Here is a 16,374-nt window from a genome sequence, read left to right as displayed (position 1 = left end):
GTTTTCTAATTTCTCAGGTGGGGATGGATTTTTATGTAATTTGCCTGGTGTAAACACCAATTTGCTTCAATGTCAAAGGAAGCAGTATCATATAAAGGAATAAAACACCACGTCGGCTCTCAATAGGCCTCTTTTATCAAGCTAGATACAAAGAGACTAATTAGTAAATCTTTGTATGAACATTTACACAAGAAGTTTGGTATTCATGAACACCCCCCTTCAATTCAGAAAATCGTTGCACATTGCTCCATGAGTGTGTCCACTGCTCCTGAGTGTGTGCAACTTGCTCGACTTCAAATAATATAATTTGCATGGATTAGCTACTGCACTTTTATATCTGGAATATACTGTTGATTATATAATAAAATAAGCAATTTAAACTGTCGTTACATTGCTTATGTTTATAACGTTTATAGCATTTAGCAGACGCCCTTATCCAGAGCGACTTACAAAAGTGCCTTGGAGTCTCTATCAAAAACACATCCTCATGCTAGTTCACTAGGTCAGGGACTAAGAATATCATTGAGAATATTTTGTGAAAACCATTCATTTTATGTTATTGACATTAATTAGAAAATATTTTTAAAAAAATAAAGAAAGCGAGCCAATACAAATCCATACTACAAATATTCATTCAGTTACGACAAAAGAAATATCACTGTAAGCCGAATTATACAGTATATTATAAAATATTTTTATTGACAAAGGTGAGTCAACTTAGTTTCCATGTCTGACCTTCAACCTTTACCCTGATCGTTCATGTCGTGCTCACAACTGTCTGTGTACTTGAAATTTTTTCTGTTTTGTGGGCGTCACTAAATGCAAATGAGCTGTGTCAGAAATGCGTTTTGCACTTAATGAGTGATCAGTATATGCATTATATAGTATATATAAGTATATATACTTTTGTAAATCTGGTGGAAAATTTTAGTTCGGTTTGGCTTACACAAACATTTAAACACAGCTTTACTAAAAGATTGAAAAATGAGGCCCATTGTCCACCAATCTTAATTAACATGCCTGCTTGCATCCATATGAGAGTAACAGTGTCTTGTTTTGTTGGGTGCCACAGTCACTACCTATATACACTTCTCTGTGTGATATGTGATAAATTATTGTTATTATAAAGTAGTTTTCTGAGGGAACTTTCACACCTATTCGTCTGCTTATTGAGTCCAAATCAGAACAAAATTGATAATTAAAGTAATGACTGGTTGAAAACATTTTGTGTATTGTATCCAATGTTTCTTTTCTCTTTTCGTTGGTTATTCCAAATCTCCAGAAATAAACCGCACCAAAGAGGAAAACGCACCAGAGTTAGATTCAAATGGACTAAACATTGCATATGTGAAAGCACCGTGAGATATCATGTCATCTTTATATATATATATATATATATATATATATTTTTTTTTTTTTTTTAAATAAATTTAATTTCAAAATGACTGAAAGCAGCTCATTTGATTTTAAAATTTTGTATGTAATCTGTAAAATTTTTAAAGTTTACTTTTTTTCTTCTTTTCATTCTTGAATATATTTTACATTTTCTAACTCTAAATGATTATATAACTGTATTGCTGGCAGTTTGTGAGCAAACCTATACATCATGATCAGGTATCATAGAAATGCCTTCAACAATCGAGATATATTTTTGTCATATCACCCACTGCCTACTACTTTATACTCTACCACACAGTTGCCTGCAGTAATGGTAAGAAAAACCACAAACATAAAAAATGATGCCTTCCAGAATATAACTACTTAGCCGTACCAGCTACTTCTGTCCAAGCAGAGAGATTTTTTTCTACACTGTGAAAGGTTATTAATTTTCTCCGGCATTATCTCACATGTTCGGTCACACTAAGGCTATATTCTATAAACAAGAATTAAACACTGAACATGGCGTTAATTCATCAGGAGCAGTCATGAGGATTTAGGAATATTATGGAAAATGTGAGATTATTATATGTTAGCCTCTATTGGTAGTTTTGCATTCTTAAGCTTCTTGATAACATTATTATATATTTTCATTTAAAAAAGGGTATATTCAAATAGCAAAAAAAAGCTTTAAATGCATAAGCATTGTGCAAAAATGTTACAATCCCGGATACCTGGGGTTCCGCTGTGTCCTCTTGAAAAAATAAGAAATAAATAATCAAATAAGATACTAAAATAATTAGATGGTTATCAATTAGGGCTGGTAAATACTGAAAAAAATCTTGATTTTTTCAATTTTATGAACCATCTATAGCATCTGTTTCAACCAGCACCATCTATAGCAAACAGTGCAAACAAAGTATTTTTTTTTTTTTATTATTTAAATAAAGAATTTTTTTTTTTTTTTTTTTTTTTTTTAAACATGTTTGCTATTGATGCACTATTTGCACTATTTGCTATAGATGGCACTGTTACTATTTTTGCACAACTTGGTGAACCCTTCTTTCTTGACAGAGTAAACGGGCACCATGTTTTTCGCGACATGAAATGCCATCACTACTGAGAAGCCAACTTGGGGTATTCTTCTCAAATCCGAGTTCCTTCCCAATTTATGGAGTAACATCAAATCAACATGGCAGCATCAAAAATAAGCAAAGTAAAACTTCTTACCATTAAATGAGTTATACTGTATATACAAGTAATAGGTTTAGATTAATCAACATACAGACATATTCGTTTGTTAAATCTAAAACACTGACTATACAGTTCGCTGTTTGAGAAAGAAAATATACATCACTCATCTGAGCTTGTTGCTATAAATAAATAAATAAATGAATAAATACAAACACTGGGGTGTCATCTGTCAACTTTCAGATTTCAAAGAGCACCATGCAGACGTGCTGGTCATTTAAAAAAGCAGCACTAGTGAAACTATTTAAAAATGTAATGAAAACATGATATGAAAGGTTATTTGATCATGTCTGAGTTTGGACAAAAGTAATAGAACTTTCATAGTAACAACAATAGTGACGTTTAACAAACGTTGTACTAGTCGATCTGACACCAGCTAGTGAGAGAGCAGCAAAAAACAGGCAAATTATAAAATATAAGTAACTACATTATGACTACACTAAATTATTTGGTTTTTTCCCTAATGTTATTCATTACATATTTTTTAATCACATGCCACCTTTATTGGTTACATACTTCAACAGAATATTGTTACTGTAAGCCAAGACAGATGCCTTAGCTAGAATAGGTGCTGCAAAGTTATCTTCATGGGCTGCCATTTGATGATCCAAGATCTGCATATTTTTTATATGTTTATCAACATATACAAGCATTATTTATCAAATTAATTAATTTTTATCTAATAACTGACATTTTTGCTATATTGTTAAATATATATGCTCTCAGCAGAAATGCACAGACAGGTTAATTACTTTATCCCTAAACTATTTTATTTTTAAAGAACACAGATTAAACACAAACTGCTAGTCAAAGTAAGTAGTTAATTTTATTTTTATTTATTTTTTTTTTTTTTACTTTGAAAGCTATGATCATTTTTGTAAGGTACACAGTGCATGTTATTAACGTATATTGTGTGACAATTCGCCATCCAGCTTTTGGCTCACAGCAAAGATGCTGGGGTTCAATTCACTGACTCCACAAATTCAAGATGATTCACCTAGCATGGACACAGCGAACAAAATGAATTTAGCTTCAGAGTGTTTCAGTTAGCGAGACAGCCAGCAGATACTGACCTTTGTTTTGAATTTGGCTGGTTTGGTATTGAAGAAATCAGGGCTTGAAAAGCAGGTAAGACCTTCTCCCAGCGATTAACACCACTGGTCCACTGACATATAGTTACAGTTTAAAAAAAAAAGAATGTACAGAATACAATACCTTGGTAAGTTTGGGTGTCTAATTTAATAACAGTGGTCTATATACACTCACTGAGCACTTTATTAGGAACACTATACTAATACTGGGTAAGTCCTCCCTTTGCTCTCAAAACACCTCAATCCACGGCATGGATTCCACAAGATGTTAGAAACAGTTCTACTGGATTTGATTCCGATGACTGGGAAGGCCACTGAAGGACAATGAACTCATTGTTCATGAAACAAGTTGGAGATGACTTTTGCTTTGTGACATGGTGCATTATCATGCTGGAAGTAGCCAATACAAGATGGGTAAATTGTGGCCATGAAGGGATGCACATGGTGGTCAGCAACGAAATTGGTATTAACACGCCCAAAGTGTGCCAAGAAAACATTCCCCACACCATTACACCACCTCCACTAGCCTGTAGTGTTGACAAAAGGCAGGTTGGGTCCATGGATTCATGCTGTTGGCACCAAATTCTGACCCTACCATCTGTGTGCCTCAGCAGAAATGGATACCAGGCTGTGGTTTTCCAGTCTTTAACTGTCCAGTTTTGGTGAGCCTGTGCCCACTTCAGCCTCAGCTTTCTGTTCTTGGCTGACAGAAATGGAACCCGACGTGGTCTTCTGCTGTTGGAGCTCATCTGCCTCAAGGTTTGATGTGTTGTGCATTCTGAGATGCTTTTCTGCTCACCACAATTGTACAGAGTGCTTATCTGAGTTACTGTAGCCTTTCTGGCTGTTCTCCGCTGACCTCTCTCATCAACAAGGCATTTCTGTTTGCAGAACTGCAGCTCATTGAAATCAGATTTTTTGTCCCCGTTCCGATGGTTGATGTGAACATTACCCGAAGCTGCTGGTCTGTATCTCCACGATTTTATGTATTGCACTGCTGCCACACAATTGGCTGAATATATAACTGCATGAATGAATAGGTGAACAGATGTTAGGTGTTCCTAATAAAGTGTTCAGTGAGTGTAAGCTCTTGGTAATATTCTCATGCCATGAGAGATTTATTCATTACAAATATCAAAATAATTATTAGTTTCAGCCATAATATAAAGCTATAATAAGTTAGTTTCACATTGTTGTAGTATATTGATGCTGTGTTGTAGAGTCATTAAACTCAGTGTTTTCACTTCTCGTAGGCACAGAACTGAAGTGCACATGAAAGTTGAACTCAGACAGCTCGACTGACACAAGCAGACAAGATTTAGCAGAAGTCTTGATTCTGGGTTTATTGATGCCAGTTTTTTTTTTTTAAAGAAATCCAATGAAAGTATCTGACTGATTGAAATTAGCATTGATTTCCTGAGCCTTATGGCAAAAGCTTGTGCCTGTGCTCCTTTACTAGAGTAAGGTCATTTAGCACAGAGACTAACTGCTACTGGGTGATGGATATTTACATTAAAATTGCAACTATGATGCAATAAACTTTAGGGGTGTAAATCTCAGGCTTCCACACGATATGGTACAATTTAGAAGGCAACAATTTAACATTTGACAATACCACTGAATTTGCCACAATACGATATGATGAGATGAGATTCGCTTTAGAAGCCTATGACTGATATGTGACGAACTTTGCTCAGAATCTGGGATAGGCCTACTGTTAATTCACAAATGATAATGACATAATGAAGGACTATATTAAAAGCATTAGAGTTACCAGCAAATCACTGTGCTAGCCTATTGAATTATTTACACATTAGTTTAAAAATATGAATAAATTTTACACTCCAGTTGTTTGTCCTTTTCTCAGTAATAATTCAATCATGATAGTTGCATTAACTTCAATCAGTGACTTTTAAAATGGTGCATCAATCGAAATTGTTGGACTGTTACACCCCTTATAAATACTCAAGTAAATGTGATTACATAGTTGTATGCATTCATTCATTCGACACTCTGTTATCCATCCAAAAAGTATTTCATTTCGTTCCTATATGTTTTCTTTTAAGGAGGCCTTCATCAATAATTACTAGGCTACACCCATACACTGAGAAACCAATACACTAGGAGGCTATACACTCTGAAATTCTCCAAAACACACCCTCTTAAAATCCTTGCTGCAATTTCTGAAGTATTCTCTCAAGGCTAAATCAAGGCTTGTTTTGCACATCTGTGCATTTCTCTCTCATCATCCAGCTTCAGTGTGAAAGAGTGCTGATGTCTCCTGAGGCTATGAGGGTGTAAGCAGATGAGAAGAGCTCGGCTCTGCTGCAGCCTCTCTGTGTGAAGTACAGGAGAACTGATAATGAGACATGATCTTGGCACCACTGTGCACGCACTGTTCACAAAAAGTGGGAGGAGAAAGGGTCCTGAAGTGGAAGGCCTACAATAATCTCAAAGATTTAATGTCTTTCTCTCGTTTCAGTGTTCTTTTTTTTAATGACAATTGCTTAATAATATGAACATGTTCTAAGCTCTAGGTATAGGTGTGCTGAGATCAGAAATATAAATTCATTGTGCTTCCTGCTTTAGTATGTGCACTTTTTTGCAACACTTGCCAACCAGAGTGCCATTTGCATAGATCTATGAATGTGTTTCTTAAAATATTGTGTTACTCCCAGTTGGTTTGCACAGAAATAGCCAAGTTACAGCTGCTTTATTCACTGTTCTGATAGATGGAGTGCAGAAAAATTATCGGTGTTTCTTAGCAAATTCATGCTGGGCGATTTTTTCGGTTAATTTGAATTAATGTTTTAACGTGATTTTCAAAATGTTGTGTATATATATATATATATATATATATATATATATACATATACACACACACATATACATACATACATACATACACACACACACAAATATATATATAATGTTTTGGTGAAAAAAATGAAACCAAGATAAATCATGTCAGAACTTTACCACCCTATATGTGAAATTACAAAGTATCACAACAAAAAAACATTTCAATAACCTTGTTGCATAAGTGAGCACACCCTTTTATAATTGGGGATGTGGCTGTGTTCAGAATGAACCAATCACATTCAATCTCATGTTCAAAAGTAATTATCATATAGCAGTCATCAATGAAATTAATCTGATTAACCCCAAATAAAGACCAGCTGTGTCTGTAGGATTTTCTTGACATTTTCTTGGTTTCATCTGACTGCTGAAAAAGCTGATAAAGCATTTCCAGGGTCTCACTGTCAAAGGAATCAATCACTAGAGGGGTCCAAAAAAAATATTTCCAAAACATTAGCTGTACCATGGAACACCATAAAAGTCATCAACAAGTGGAGAAAATCATCAAGAACAGGACATCCCTCCAAAATATATAAAAGCACAAGACAAAAAAAAAAAATACCAGGGAGGTTGCCAACAGTCCAACGGCAACATTAAAGGAGCTGCAGGAATATATGATTAGTCTCTGCATTTGAAACAATCTCTTATATTCTTCACATGTCTGGATTATGGGGTAGGGTGGCTAGACGGAAGCCCTTTCTCAAGTAAATCACACCAAAACATGTGGCAAAATGTGTTACGTTCTGCTGAGACCAATTTCAAAAGGCATAATAATTCCAGAACTTATGTTTGGCGCAAAAAAAAAAAAAAAAGCACATCAACAAAAGAACGCCATACCCCCGGTGAAGCACGGTGGTGGCAGCATAATGCTCTAGGGCTGCTTTTCTTCATCCAGAACTGCGGGTTTTATCACGGTGGAGGAAATCATGAATAGCTACACCAGTTGATTTTAGCGCAAAACCTTCAGGTGTCTGCTAGTAAACTGAAGCCCTGAATCTAACAAAGATCTGTGTCACCTGAAGTGGGCTGTGCACAGGAGATGCCCTTACAATTTGATTGATCTAGAATGTTTCTGCAAGAAAAAGTGGAAAAATCTTTGGTGTGCCACGCTGATAGACTCTTACTCAAAAAGACTGAGTGGTGTAATTAAATCAAAAAGATGCTTCAACAAAGTATTAGTTCAGGAGTGTGCACACTTATGCAACTAGGTTATTGTATTTTTTTATTTTTATTTTTTCCCTAAAAAAAGTTTGCTAGTATACAAGTAAAGTGAAAAACAATGTAATTTCACGTTAAAGGTGGGAAAAGATCTGACATGATTTATCTTAGTTTCATTCTTTTACTTCACAAAAACCTGCCATTTTAACAGGAGTGTGTAGACTTTTATATCCATTGTTTATTTTCTTTCTCAAATAAAAAACTGTATAGTCTTACAGTATAGTTTTAGACATAAACAAATATGTCTGTATGTTGATTAATCTAAAGCTAATACTTGGATATAGAGAATAACTCATTTAAAGATAAGATGTTTTACTTCTTAAGGAACTCAGATTTTAGAAGAATACCAAGTTGACTTCTCAGTTGGGGGGATATTTAATGTCACGAAAGACATGGTCCCCATTTACTCTTTCGAGAAAGAAGGGTTCACCAAGCTATGCAAAAACAGTAACAGCGCCATCTATACCAAATAGTGCAAACCATGTTTTTTTTTTTTTTTTTTTTTTTTTAAATATCCTTTCCTTAAAAGAACCATTGTTTGCACTATTTGCTATAGATGGTGCTGTGATTTTTGCACATCTACATTTTCCAAAGTCAATTTTAATAAATTATTTTTAATAAAATAATTTCATTATGTGAGAACAATAAGTTAAACCATAATGGAGAATAATTCATAAAGTTGAAAAAAAATTTCAAAGATTTTTTTTTTTTGGGCAATATCAAACCACCCTACAATTAAGGGTGTCATTTTACTTGCTATTACAGATATAAACATAGACATTTATATATAAATCAGTGAAGGCAATTCCAGCAACAGTTTGGATAACATGCAAGACAAGCTATCATATGTGCTGGAATAGAAGGTGTCACAACATATTGCTATTTAAGTTTAGAATCAATAGAGCTGTCTTACTAGATATCCAGGATTTCACTCTAGTTTAAATACCACACTCATGGCATAGCTTAGTAAATATAAAATTCTGAAGAACAAGAAACTTACAGACAAGAACTGACATACCAAAAGATTAAGAGGCCCTTACACTAGGATCCTGCCTAATGAAGGATCCCAATTATGCTATTTTGATTACGGAAGATTAATACATTTTATTGATATTAATTTATCACTTGTCAATTCACAACCATTTAGCCAACTCTCCCCCGTCACAAGACAGCTACAAACCGGGGAGGACACATGAAGCCAACTACCACGTTTTCAAATTGCTGCTCATGCTGCGTCAGAGGACAGTGCAACACACACGGAGGAACAAAACATCTGCCCTCTTCCACATATATGAGCTCATAGATGTCAATGCCTGGTTAGTGTCAAACTCGATCTCCCAACGACAGGGCGAATGCTTTCCTGTTATAACCACTCGGGAGCCTCTTAAACAAATTTAATGTCTCCAAAACACAACAGATCCTGCTTTTTCTAAGCTTTTATTTATCAGTGCATACCATCATATCAGAATAATCTGATTCAAAATACTAATTTCGAATTGATCAGAGAAAATTTAGGAGTCTTGATTATTTGTATTCCAAAATGAATAGATCAGAGCTCAGCTCAGCTACTACTGACAGCCTGAAATCCTGCCTGTCATCATGCCAGGCCTGCAGAGATGGCTATAGAGTCAGTCTGACAAACGATTCTGTTTACCCACATCTCAGGCGTTTGCATCAAACTCGTTCTGGCAGTGTTCCTTCTTTCCTGAAGAAGCCAGTGCTGTTTGATTAAATCTGGAGTGAGCCCAGCTCAAAGTCACCCCCTTTTCTCTCCCAGACAGCAGAAAGACATAGTGCACAGTGGCTCAGGAACAGAGGCACCACACGGCCCAGGAAGCCTTTGTTCAGTGAGACTGCAGTTTCCCATGAGGCCACATGGCAAGGCTGTGGCACCAAGGGCAAGGTTCAGGAGAAGCAACAAATCAGGACTGAGCATTGGTCACATGACATGGCAATATTTACAGTAGTTTTGGTGAGAGGAGGAAAAGCGAAGTGCCTGCAGCATAAGGCTCTCACATATCAGATGATGTCACCCATGAAGAGACCTTCTCACTTTTGAAAACATGGCTGGACAGCAACGTAATCTAATAATCACCAACTACAAAAGCAGATGAAATTACATCATGTTACCTTTGACCACAAATTAAAAAAAAAAAAAAAAAAAAACACAGTTGACACTGAATTAAAGGGGTTGTGGAAGCGGGACAAGATGGGTGATGGAAAACAATATGGGAAAAGAAAGTAAAAGGGAAGAAAAATCATGTGCTAAACAGTTTCCAACCATTTCCACCACACTCAACTCTTTAACCATACGCCCCTCAGTTGTAGGCGTGTGATGTTTTCATGCTCACCACATCTCGTACAGATATGACACTGACAAACAGGCCCATTTCTAAGCTCACTTTCCCCATATAATCCTTTTAAATATATACAGCTAATACCCCTGCACTTGATGGCTTTTGTGGACTTGAATGATAAGAAGGTTCAGGTGTATTTATGTTAAACCTATTGCTATTAGCATTGTTAGCATAGCTGCACAGGAGTTAGCCAACATTACATGCAAGTAGGTTCATCCTAAGCATTGCCTTACATGGCTCTCTAAGGCAGGGGTGCCCAGTCTTCTCTGCAAAGGGCCAGTGTGAGTGCAGGTTTTCATTCCAATCAAGCAGGAGCCACACCTGATTCCACCCGTTTAATCAGTTGATCTTGGCTTTCAATAGACTCAGGTGTGGCTTCTGCTTAGTTGGAATGAAAACCTGCACCCACACCGGCCCTTTTCGGAGAAGATTGAACACAGCTGCTCTAAGTGATAAAAACGTATCTATCTGATTTTTTTATGTAAAGCCGGCAATTCAAACAATTCAAAGCTTTATACAGATTGTTTACAAAGCTGTCAAAGAGCAACATCACTAATTTCGCGTCTCCTTCTACAGTACTTAATTTCTCCATCTCTGAAATTTGCCAATGGTTATTCTTGTTCTACTGCGTTTTTTTGTCTTTAAGCCTTTTTTTTCTCCTTTCTTTCTTTCTTTTGCTCACAGGAGAATTATCTGGCTGCACTGGGCACTTACCAGTTTCAGCCATATTTGGACTGAAGGGGCACTGGAGGCATTTCTATAAAATTACTGCCAAGACGGCCATGTAAACACAGACGAGCATGGCCCGCAGTTCTCCAAAAGGGTTTCTCAGCCACATAATACACTATATACTGTGCTATGTCAGTGGCTTTAACCATTAATTTTATAATGTTCTACATATCTTCAGGTTATTCCTACCAATTCTGCAGGATATTTGTAAGAAATTAAAAACTGACTACTGCTCCTTTAACAATAACTACAAACAAATAAAAAGTACAAAAAGTATCAATCTTTAATTAATAAAACAAATTGCAATTATTGGCAAATTGCTGTGGTATAAGAGGAATAGAACACTTCGGGGCATGGCGTTATTGGAAAATAATCAACACCCGTTGTCGTAAGTGTTCCATACCAATACAACAACCAGTATATCGGATCAACCATCATACCGTCCATTAATATGTGCAGGTGTAATTTTAAAAATGTTTATAAGTGGGACGACATTTATACACACACTATAAATCACTTCACAGCAAAAAAATTAAATCTAACTGCACTGTCACCTTGATAAGAGTAATGGTCCTTTAAAAGTGCCAACTGGCCACATTTAAATTTGCCCTACTTTGCTAAATAGCACAAACTGTTACAACTGAAGCTCACATTTTACATGTCAGCATAAATAAACAAGGTCAGTCATATCAAATGCTGGCAGAAATTTTTCTAAGCAAGGCATAGCATAGGATACAGTCATGTTAGAACAGTACAGGATAAAAATTTCCTGGAGCAAACATTCTCACACTTCCCCAAACAAGTTCAATATGTCTAAATTAAACGAAATCCATGTTGCATCAGGTGATAGTGTGTCAATCCGTTCCTTGTAGTGAAGGTTAGATAAGGTTCACCACCACACTAAAATACATTTCCCTTTGTTCAGCACAGCACACCCAGCTGTGCATTACTGCCTGTTCCATGCTTAATAGCTGCTCTTAACCTACTAAAAGCTACATGTGTCAGGTCAGTCAACCGTGGGCAGATTAGTGGGCCCGTTTTCAGAAAGCCTATATTACAGGGTCTGATTATAGCCAGCTATCTGTCCAGTGTCAGGCATCAGGTCCTGACTACAGCACTGATGGAACTTAGAACAGCACTGTTTATTTCTATTGCTGCACAACCAGTATTTAGACTTTGGCATTTCCTGTGCATTACTCAGTAATTAAGAAGCTTGGGATGGCTTGCAAATGGTAATTAAGTCTTTTTATTTTTTGATGGTACTGACTCATAGCAGACAATGCCACCAGACTCAACACCTTGCAAACACAACAAGAACCTATTCCTGCTAATTTAATTTAGTGTATGCACATTCAACATATTATTCTGGATAGGACTGCTAAGCCCTTTTTCAGTTATGATTAAATTATATAAATGAACACTAACTCATAGCAAATTTACACTTCAAAAGATCCTACAATTAATATTCAGCAATTCATACAAAACAAAGCCAGCCAACATTAGCAGCATATTCATTTAAGCAGTTTGGTGCACTAGGTTATATTAGTCAGGTCCAGTTATACAAAAGGCCGTCTTGCTGAGTTGCAGATACTGAATTAGACGCATAACAGCAGCTAAAAGTAGAGCAAAATCCACTGCATAAGGCCAACCAGGACAGTGAGTGTGTAACACACCTCAATGCTGTAACTATAGTGCATGCTTCCAAATCAGCCAAGGTGTGAGGTGGTTGACTGGAGAGCGAATTTTACTAGGCAGATTAATTAACACATACAGAGGATAGACAGATTTTTCATAAATCCTGCAGAATAAAGCCCAACTAAAAGCTGTCACATAACTCACTCACTTCTCAGTAACGTTTATCCTGTTCGGGGTTGCGGTGGATCAGGAGCCTACTGCAGGAACACACTGTCAGTGCACACATTCATAAGCTGATTCACTGGTAGGAAGAAACCAGAGAACCTGGAAGAAACCCATATGCACAGAAACTCCACGAAGACAGTAACCCCAGCTCAGGCTCGAACCACGAGGTGTGATGAGGCAACGCTACCTTCTGTACCACCATGCCACCGCTCCGGCTATAAGTAACAGTCACTTCACAGTTAAATGTAATTAAGAGAAAATAAGCTAGTCAGACTGAAATATCTTCTCATCTCATAGCTGAAACCTTGCCCAATGACTTGCTGACTTGTGATGCACACATGACATGCTGCATTAGAAACTTTATTAGAACAGAATGATCATATATTCGTTTGTTTCCCTTAGTCTGTATTAATGCATGTAACTAGCTCCCCACACCTTACTGCATTACATTAGCTATCATTAATCCAGCCGCTAGTTTTCTGAGCAAAAAAAAAAACAAAACAAAAAAAAAAAACATGGAACTGGACATCACATTAGCACTTCCACATGTCCAGTAGGCTAGTGTAATAAAATTATGATTTCTCAACCCCTGTTTATAAATAAATAAATAAAACTTTTTTCTGTGTTTAAAATGACTGATAATTTTGGCAAAGCTACAAAAGCAGATGTTAAACCTTAGCAAATTTGCACAGATTCCTTGATTCAATCATAATAACATAATTATTACATAAACGTGCCCTCTTACAGAGAATAAGAAAAGGACAAAAGTGTTCAAGTGTGACACACTGTCCTGCCATAACTCCCTCTATCCACGAGTTGGATCTATTGGGATCCGAACTGACATCCCCCACGGTCCATAAACAGAGCAAGCTGCTGACTGTGCACTTTGAGGTAGCTCAGCTTAAAACAAACGGCTTGTTGTCTCTGCTCAGCCCTCTGTTTGACTGCATGGAGGAGTCACCCTTTGGCCTGCTGTGAACAAGCCATTTCAAATTAAACAACCACTTGATTTTAAAACAGAAATGGATGGTTTCTCCCTGCTACATTTTACAGAGCCAACTCCCACAATCCAGCCAGTGATAGAGATCTAGTCTATACATCATATCAAATAAATACTTTAGGCTGGAGGACCGGGGATGGAGCTGGTCAGAAATACCAGGATAACCTCGTCTTTAACATGTTCAAGGGAGAAGTGTCAAAATCAGGTTTTGGCCATGGCCCTGCAGAGATTTGTTTTTCCCCTCTTTTACCACACCACATGCAGCTCATGAAAGACTTGCTAATTAGCTGAGGAGTTGAAACGGGTGAGTTAAATGAGGCAGGACTCTGCAGTGCTGCTCCCCTCCAGGACTGGAGTCTGCCACCTCTGATCTAAATCAACGTGACTGTCTAGTGTACAGTTCAGAGCAAACATCGCACCAACAGTGTAAAAACGACGCAAGAGCTGTAAAATAGTCAAACGTCTAGGCTAAGTCCACTCAGAGGTCACAAAAAATAATTCATTTTTAGATGTTTTCAGCACACCCATTTAATTATCATATCGCACATAAATCTCGATGATTTGCAATGCTGATCTTTTGCCTCCCTATTTACGTTGATTTACGATGGTGTGTGTTCAATACACACAGTGCCACATGCAGTGTGCAGCTTCTCCAGCCAGCATGAGGAAGCAGTTGGAGCAGCCACCACACTGCCCTACACTAACCAAACCTTCCCCTCCTCCACAGCTCCCACTCCCAGCCTGTGTGTGTGTGTGTGTGTGTGTGTGTGCTCATGACTGTGGGAGTGTGTATGGAGAGGCTTGGCAGTGAAAAGAGCTGAGGCTCAGCAGTGGCAGCTTGAGAGAATGACTTCAGAGCAGGTCGCAATCACTGTAACTCATCATACACGTGAGTGTGTGAGCCAGCAAGGGAGAGGGCTTAGGCTTTCATCTGTCTGTTCGGAGCTGTTTGGGGGAATGTGGTTCATCTTGGTCGAACGCTCGAAATGGTCAAAATGAAATCATCACATCACACACATTTAACAGTAAAAGTAATGAAAGAAGTGCCTTAAAAATATTTCAGCCTGAATAACTAAGACAAGTCCAGGAACTTGAATACATACATTCAATATGTAATGTTGTAGGATAAAGAATTTATTAGAAAAACAAGCTTAGTAAGGAAACCTGTGGAATACTAATAGGAATCAAATACTAACATTGTGTAAAGAATAAAACACAACAGGGAGTGCTGCTATAGCAAAATAACCTATGACAAAGTGATGCAGCCTGGCAAGAAGCACAGTCACAGTTACCACCCCGATATGGATTACTGTTCTATAACAGCACATCTGAAAGTGATATATTCTGTTTATAACAGGAATATGTCAATGATTACTATTTTTAATTTGTTAATGAACTACACGTCCTGCTTTTTGACATTTATATTTACGCTCCCAAGTGGAGGAACAGAAAAGCTTTCTTCCTATCGTCGGGAGATTGCAAGCCATCCAACAGAGCAAAAATTAGCCATGATCTCTGGGTGGAAAGGATAGCAAACTCTTTCTCCCGTCAACAGTAGCCAATCGCAGGCGGCTGTGAGCTCATGTATGCAGAAGAAGGTAGACAGCACCGGGTTACGCTGCCCTGAGATAGCCTTCGCTCTGCCAGGATGGCAGCTGTAGTATGACAGAGAGATCTGGCTGGTGGTTGGGAATTTGCAAATGACTATCCTGAACAGAAAAAGTCTGACTACATTTAATGTTGTGGAACTTCAGTAAGTTAGTTCGTTACCACTTATGTTACAGCAGCTATAAACAGTTATAACACAAAGTTAATAAGACAATAAATGCAGCTTGTCGTGTTACCGGGAAACAAAAAAGTGCCAATTCCTCTGTCTTGAAGACTTTCTTGTGGCAGAAAACGTACTGACTGTTATAAAGCACTGAGGATGGAGAGCCCTTCCATGAATGTAAAATAAATGTCTCCTTTCAGAAAGCTTCACCACATCAACAAACATGCTTTTTAATTTGTTTACTATTAGCCTTAGATTACGCAGACTGTCCACCACACGAGTCCCTGTGAATTGGCTGTTACGATAGAAAGGATAATGTATTACAAGCAGCATATTAATATAAACCTGTAAGTTGAATTAGAGTGGAAACTACTGTCAGAGCCTTGCTGTTACAGAAAATTAATCAACACCTTCTGAAAATAGACTTGTGGAGATTTGGGAATCACTGAGCATATTTAAGACAATGTGGAAAGAAGCAATGAGGAAGATGCAGAAACATGGACCTGAAGTCTCTTTCTTTTACACAATAAAGTTCGTGTGTGGTGGATCGGAACGTGTTTGCAGTCACAGCCGTTGATGTACGTGAGCTGACAGTTTTCCTCTTTAAAGAGAATCTTCTAAGCGTGCAGAAGCAGCACTCGGTGCCACGCTGAGAGCACACACTTTTTTGCTTTCAACAACCATTAATATTGAATACACTCTCTAAAAGTAACTCTTCCTCAATGTTCCATTACTTAATATCCATTTCTGAACATCACAACTCAAGTAAAAGTTGGCAACATTTTGAGAGACAGAAAATCAGGAAATCAGAACAAAGCAGTGGAATGGCATCAGATGGTAAAACACAAAGGATTAAACAGG

The 16,374-nt window shown here is 37.3% G+C and overlaps 1 protein-coding gene across 6 annotated transcripts in view; it reads right to left on the bottom strand.

Moving 5' to 3' along the window:
- dlg5a (discs, large homolog 5a (Drosophila)) overlaps nt 1–16,374 on the bottom strand; it is a 45,283-nt gene that overhangs the window by 27,327 nt on the left and 1,582 nt on the right. The window lies entirely within an intron of this gene.

This window comes from Pangasianodon hypophthalmus, chromosome 3 (genome assembly GCF_027358585.1).
Source record: "Pangasianodon hypophthalmus isolate fPanHyp1 chromosome 3, fPanHyp1.pri, whole genome shotgun sequence".
Taxonomy (NCBI): Eukaryota; Metazoa; Chordata; class Actinopteri; order Siluriformes; family Pangasiidae; genus Pangasianodon; species Pangasianodon hypophthalmus.
The sequence above is the reverse complement of the archived record's forward strand: the minus strand, read 5'-3'. Positions and strand labels throughout refer to the sequence as shown.